This window comes from Bombina bombina, unplaced genomic scaffold, assembly GCF_027579735.1.
Source record: "Bombina bombina isolate aBomBom1 unplaced genomic scaffold, aBomBom1.pri scaffold_602, whole genome shotgun sequence".
NCBI classification, from domain to species: Eukaryota; Metazoa; Chordata; class Amphibia; order Anura; family Bombinatoridae; genus Bombina; species Bombina bombina.
This window is the reverse complement of record NW_026511343.1, coordinates 181,370-187,477: the sequence shown is the minus strand read 5'-3', so window position 1 is coordinate 187,477 and position 6,108 is coordinate 181,370. Positions and strand designations below refer to the sequence as shown.

General features: G+C 42.7%; 1 protein-coding gene across 1 annotated transcript in view; it reads right to left on the bottom strand.

Annotated features, from left to right (window-relative positions):
* The window catches only part of LOC128643706 (trafficking protein particle complex subunit 3-like protein), a 245,095-nt gene that overhangs the window by 93,457 nt on the left and 145,530 nt on the right, over window positions 1-6,108 (bottom strand). The gene's annotated exons all lie outside the window — the stretch shown is intronic.

The window sequence follows — 6,108 nt, the reverse complement described above, 5'->3', positions numbered from 1 at the left end:
CAGAAGAAAGATTTTCACTAAATAAATCTCATTGCAGAAAGTGAAAAAAGTTATGTCTCTGGAAACCTAGGTAGGATGATAGGAGCTTAGCAGAGTGCACATCTTTAGCATTCTATGGCATCAGTGTTTGCAACTATGTATAAAATTGCTATAACCATTGTTACAAACACTGCTGCAAGATGGCTAAACACACATGCACGCTCCTGACCTCACCTAAGATTACTCTTTAACAAAGGATACCAAGAAAACTAAGACAAATTGATAATAGAAGTAAATTAGAAAGTTGTTTAAAATTCTATCCAATCCATTTAACTTTAATTTTGAGTTAACTGCCCCTTTAACACACAAGACATATTTGCCACTGGCTATAAAAGGATTTGTGTGGTGCACAAATCCCGAAATTTACAATACTCAGTGGCAAATTGGAAATGTTATACCACTTTGTGGTTATAATTTTGTTATCTTAGCAGAATGACTGGCAAGCCGTGTACATATATGTGCACATACATATACACACAGTAACCCTAAAAAAATGACAATAGACTGTGTTACTAATGTTATGTGTAATAATTTGTCAAAACTATCAGTGTTGAAGATATTGCTGTAAATATGTATTCCATTTAATGTCTCACGTTTCAATTATTTCTATCAAGCTGTACACCTGTCACATGACATCAATTAAATGGATATTAAAAAACTAAATATAATTTACAAGGACTCCACTCTAGTCATGGGGGCCGCCATGTATCTTTTACTCCATTCCAGTGATGACCTGTTTGCACACGCTCAGCAACCCTCCTTTAGATACCTGCAGTGTAATGGCAGCACGTGTAATTAGAGGGAGGTGCATGACATGTATTTAGGGACAGATTACGAGTGGTGCGCTGTTTTGCGCATGCAATATTAGGTTTATTGTGGCTGTTTGTGTGTGTCAGAAGTAGCGCTCGAATTACAAGTTGGAAGTAAATGCACACGTGTGAGCGCAATGGCGGTTTACTTTTGAATGATTGCCGCAGCCTCAGAGATCTGGTTAACTGTTATGTCAGATAAAAAAAGTTGCACAAAACACATAAAAAATACATTTATGTTGAAATAATTTTTATTTAGTTTTTCAAAAATGGGTTAAACAAAAATCAAACATTCCATCGTTACAGTCAATTACTTGTCTCCAAGTTCTCTTCAGCAATACATATCACATCAGTGTATAACATACCATAGATAATCTGCGTTTCTCTCAACACTGTATTCTATTAAATTTCCACTGATCAGTAGGCTCATGGGTCTCAGCTCACCCCCCTGCACTCTTAAGGTATGGCTTAGTTGGTCAACAAACCCCTTCTCAAAGAGTCCTCATGGTGCATAATATATGGCTCCCATTGTAGTAAGAAACCTTCTCTGTTGTTTAGGAATTCTGCTGCTACACTCGCCATGTAGTAGTGATGTGAGATCTTTTGTTGTATTAGTTCAAAACTAGGAGGTGTTCCTTTCCAGAATTTGGCGATACCTAGTCTAACTATCGTACAAATCATCATAGCTAATTTGTTATTTTGTTTAGTGAGCCCCGGGATCGGGGAATGTAACAACGCTTGTTCTATTGTCAATGTAACTCTCTTTTGGAATATTGCACTCAGTAAGTTAGATGTGTGTTTCCAGGTCTCCCTAACTTTTCTACACTCCCACCACATGTGTGGGTATGTCCCGTTCTCACCACATCCTCTGTAGCAGTATCTGGCCAATGGCACTCCCTCACCACCTGATGTCGTTGGGTATCAATACCATCTAAAAGCTACCTTAATTAAATTTTCCTTAAGTGTTGCATTTTGTGAGAAGGTTAAACCATTAGCAAGATTCTCTGTCCAAGTCTCAATTGACCATACTTTACCAGTGTCGTGCTCCCATTTTGTCATAAGTTGAGATTTGCTATCTATTGGGGATCGATTGAAAATAGTGTATAGAATAGATATCACTTCCCGAGTATGGCGATCAGAGAGGCACAGCGTTTCTAGTGTGGTGTTTGGGGAGGGTATCTCAGTTCCTAAGATTTCCTGCGCTCTAGATCTTAATTGCAAGTAGTGATACCAAATGTTCCTATCTTCACTGTCTAATGCTTGATATTGCTCATATGATATTATTTTGCCCTCCTTGTAAATGTCTGCTATTCTGTAGAGTCCCTTGTTGTACCATTTCTGTTGTATTCTTTTATCAATAGAGGAGGTGTTGGTTATCAATGGAGTTATCCTAGATCTTTTTTGAATCCAGAATACATATAACAGTACAGTTACACTCATAACACTTTATAATAACAATTATAAACAAATATTGCACAAAAAAAGTTATAAGGGCTCAAAGAGATGAGGGGGTAGATTGATTAAGCAGCGGATGCTCTGAGGTGGCGGACAGCAATCATCCCAATCAGATTTGATCGGGACGATTGACACCCCCTGCTAGCGTCCGATTGGCAGTGAATCTGCAGGGGGTGGCATTGCACAAGCATTTCTGGTGAAATGCTTGTGCAATGATAAATGCAGACAGCGTATGCTTTCAGAATTTATCAATGTCAGCGGACATGATCTGCTACAGCGAATTATGTCCGCCCGACAGTTGATAAATCTACCCCGAGGTCTCAGGTGTTAGAAAAAAAAGGCAGGCAAAGGGTTTTAACATAGATACAGACATATACATGTCTAAATATGTGTGTACATATGTATTTATATGTGTATTTATGTATTTACAGACATATATCCTATAATATAAAAGGCCAAGTGTGTTTGTCCAAAGCCATCATGCACAGTAGAGACTGCACGAGGACAAACACACCTGGCCTTCAACAAACTAACCTGGCACCTAATCCGTAAAGGGGGCAAGGCTGGCCGTGTGTGAAGGGGGCTCGCCGGCCGGGACCGGGGTGTGACGGGGGTGGGACTGGGCAGGATGGGGCAGGGCCAGACGGCAGTGGCTGTCTGCCGTGAGAGAGCGCACAAGAGGGGGGATATAGAGCAAAATAGAGGGATGAGAGAAAGCAAAAGAGAGGGGTTAGAGAGAGCAAAAGAGAGGGGTGAGATAGAGCAAAAGAGAGGGGTGAGCAAGAGCAAAAGAGTTGGGAGAGAGAGTAAAAGAGAGTTGGGAGAGAGAGCAAAAGAGGGGGGAGTGAGAGCAAAACAGAGGGGAGAGAGCAAAAGAGAGGGGGAGAGAGAGCAAAAGAGAGGGGCAAGATAGAGCAAAAGAGAAAGGGGAGAGAGAGAGAGAGAGCAAAAGAGAGGGTGAGATAGAGCAAATGAGAGGGTGGGAGAGAGAGCGGAGAGAGCGCAAAAGAGAGGGGGGAGAAAGAGAGCAAAAGAGGGGAAAGAGAGAGAGCAAAAGAGAGGTGGAGACAGAGAGCAAAAGAGAGGGGGGAGAGAGCAAAAGAGAGGGGGAAGAGAGAGGGGAAGAGAGGGGGAAGAGAGGGGAAGAGAGAGAAAGAGAGGGGGAAAGAGAGAGAAAGAGAGGGGGAAAGAGAGAGCAAGAGAGGGGGGATAGAGAGAGCGAGCAAAAGAGAGAGTGGAGAGAGAGAGCAAAAGAGAGGGGAGAGAGAGCAAAAGAAAGGGAGGAAAGATAGAGCAAAAGAGAGGGGGAGAGAGAGAGAGCAAAAGAGAGGGGGGAGAGAGAGCGCAACATAGAGGGGGAATAGAGAGAGCAAGAGAGGGGGTGAGAGAGAGAGCAAAAGAGAGGGGGAGAGAGAGAGAGAGCAAGAGAGGGAGAGAGAGAGCAAAAGAGAGAATGGAGAGAGAGAGAGAGAGAGAGAGAGAGAGCAAAAGAGAGGGGAAGAAAGAGCAAAAGAGAAGGTGGGAAAGCAAAAAAGAGGGGGGAGAGAGAGCAAAAGAGAGAGGCGAGAGAGAGCAAAAGAGAGGGGAGAGAGAGAGCACAAAAGAGAGGGGGGAGAGAGAGCAAACGAGGGAGAGAGAGCAAAAGAGAGGGGGGAGAGAGAGAGCACAAAATAGAGGGGGAAGAGAGAGGGTAAGAGAGGGGGAGAGAGAGAAAGAGAGGGGGAAAGAGAGAGAGCAAGCAAAAGAGAGAGTGGAGAGAGAGCAAAAGAGAGGAGGGAGAGAGAGCAAAAGAGAGGGGGGAGAGAGAGCGCAAAATAGAGGGGGACGAGAGAGAGCAAGAGAGGGAGGAGAGAGAGCAAGAGAGGGGTGAGAGAGCAAAAGAGAGGGGTGAGAGAGCAAAAGAGAGGGGGAAGAGAGAAAGAGCAAAAGAGAGGGGGAGAAAGAGACAGCAAGAAAGGGAGGAGAACGAGAGAGCAAGAGAGGGAGAGAGAGAGCAAGAGAGTGGAGAGAGAGAGAGCAAAAGAGAGGGGGAGAGAGAGCAAAAAAGAGGGGTGAGAGAGAGAGCAAAAGAGGGGGGAGAGAGAGGAGAGAGGGAGAGCAAAGGAGAGGAGGGAGAGGGAGAGCAAAGGAGAGGGGGGAGAGAGAGAGCAAAAGAGAGGGGGGAAGAGAGAGAGCAAAAGAGAGGGTGGAGAGAGAGAGAGAGAGCAAAACAGAGGGGGAGAGAGAGCAAAAGAGAGGGTGGAAAGAGAAAGAGAGCAAAAGAGAGGGAGAGAGAGAGCAAAAGAGAGGGGGAGAAAGCGCAAAAGAGAGGGGGAGAAAGCGCAAAAGAGAGGGGGAGAGAGAGAAAGCAAATGAGAGGGGAGAGAGAAAGCAAAAGAGAGGGGGAGAGAGAGAGCAAGGGGTGGGACCACTGTACTGCAGAAAATGGCCCATGTACACAGGCTTTAGGACTAGTACACATATAAACACATAAATACATATGCATACATCTATGGAGTTACATATACTGTAAGTGCAATTGCAGTCAAGTAGATGAAAACATAAAAAATCCAAGCGCTGCTTTGATGTGCTCATGCACGCTTTCCTCATAGACATCAATGGGGAGAGAGTGTTTAGAAAAAAACATCTGAAGCGCGGAATTAAAAGCTCCATAACGGAACCCCATTGATATCTATGGGGGGAAAAAAGTTACGTTTAAACCTAACACCCTAACATAAACCCCACGTCTAAACACCCCTAATCTGCTGCCCCGACATCGCCGACACCTGCATAAAGTTATTAACCCCTAATCTGCAGCCACCAAAATAAATGTATTAACCCCTAATCTGCCGCTCCCGATATCGCCGCTACTATAATAAAGTTATTAAACCCTATTCCGCCGCACCCCAACATCGCCCACACTATAATAAAGATATTAACCCCTATTCCACTGCTCCCTGACATCGCCGCCACTAAATAAAGTTATTAACCCCTAAACCTCTGGCCTCCCATATCCCTGACACTAAATAAACCTATTAACCCCTAAACCGACAGCCCCCCACATCGCAAAAAACTAAACTATTAACCCCTAAACCTAACAACCCTCTAACTTTAAATCAAAATTACAAGATCCCTATCTTAAAATAAATAAAAATGTACCTGTGAAATTAAAAAAAACTAAGTTTAAACTATAAATTAAACCAACATTACTATTATACTAAAATTTAAATAATAAATTAAATTACACATTAAAAACACCTAGCACTACTAAAAAAATAATAATCTGCAATTACAAAAAAATAAAAAATACTAAATTACAAAAATAAAAAAATATTAATAACAACTGAAATTATCCAAAATAAAAACAATTACACCTAATCTAATAGACCTAAAAAAATAAATAAGCACCCCCAAAATAAAACAAAAACCTAAACTACCAATAGCACTTAAAAGGGCCTTTTGTAGGGCATTGTCCTAAAGAAATCAGCTCTTTTCCCTTAAAAAAAAAGGCTGATTTGAATAGCCAATAGAATTTCAGTAGCTCTCATCCTATTGGCTGATTTGAACAGCCAATAGGATTTCAGTAGCTCTCATCCTATTGGCTGATTTCAATTTCAAAAATCAAATCAGCTAATAGGAATGCAAGGGACGCCATTTTAAAAAGGCTCCCTTGCATTTAAGATTTGGTATACGGCGGCGACTGTATGAAGAGGATGGTCCACGCCGGATGTCTTCAGGATGGTCCCGCTCCGTGCCGCCGGGATGAAGATAGAAGATGCCGCCTGGATGAAGATAGAAGATGCTGCCTGGTTGGATGAAGACCTCG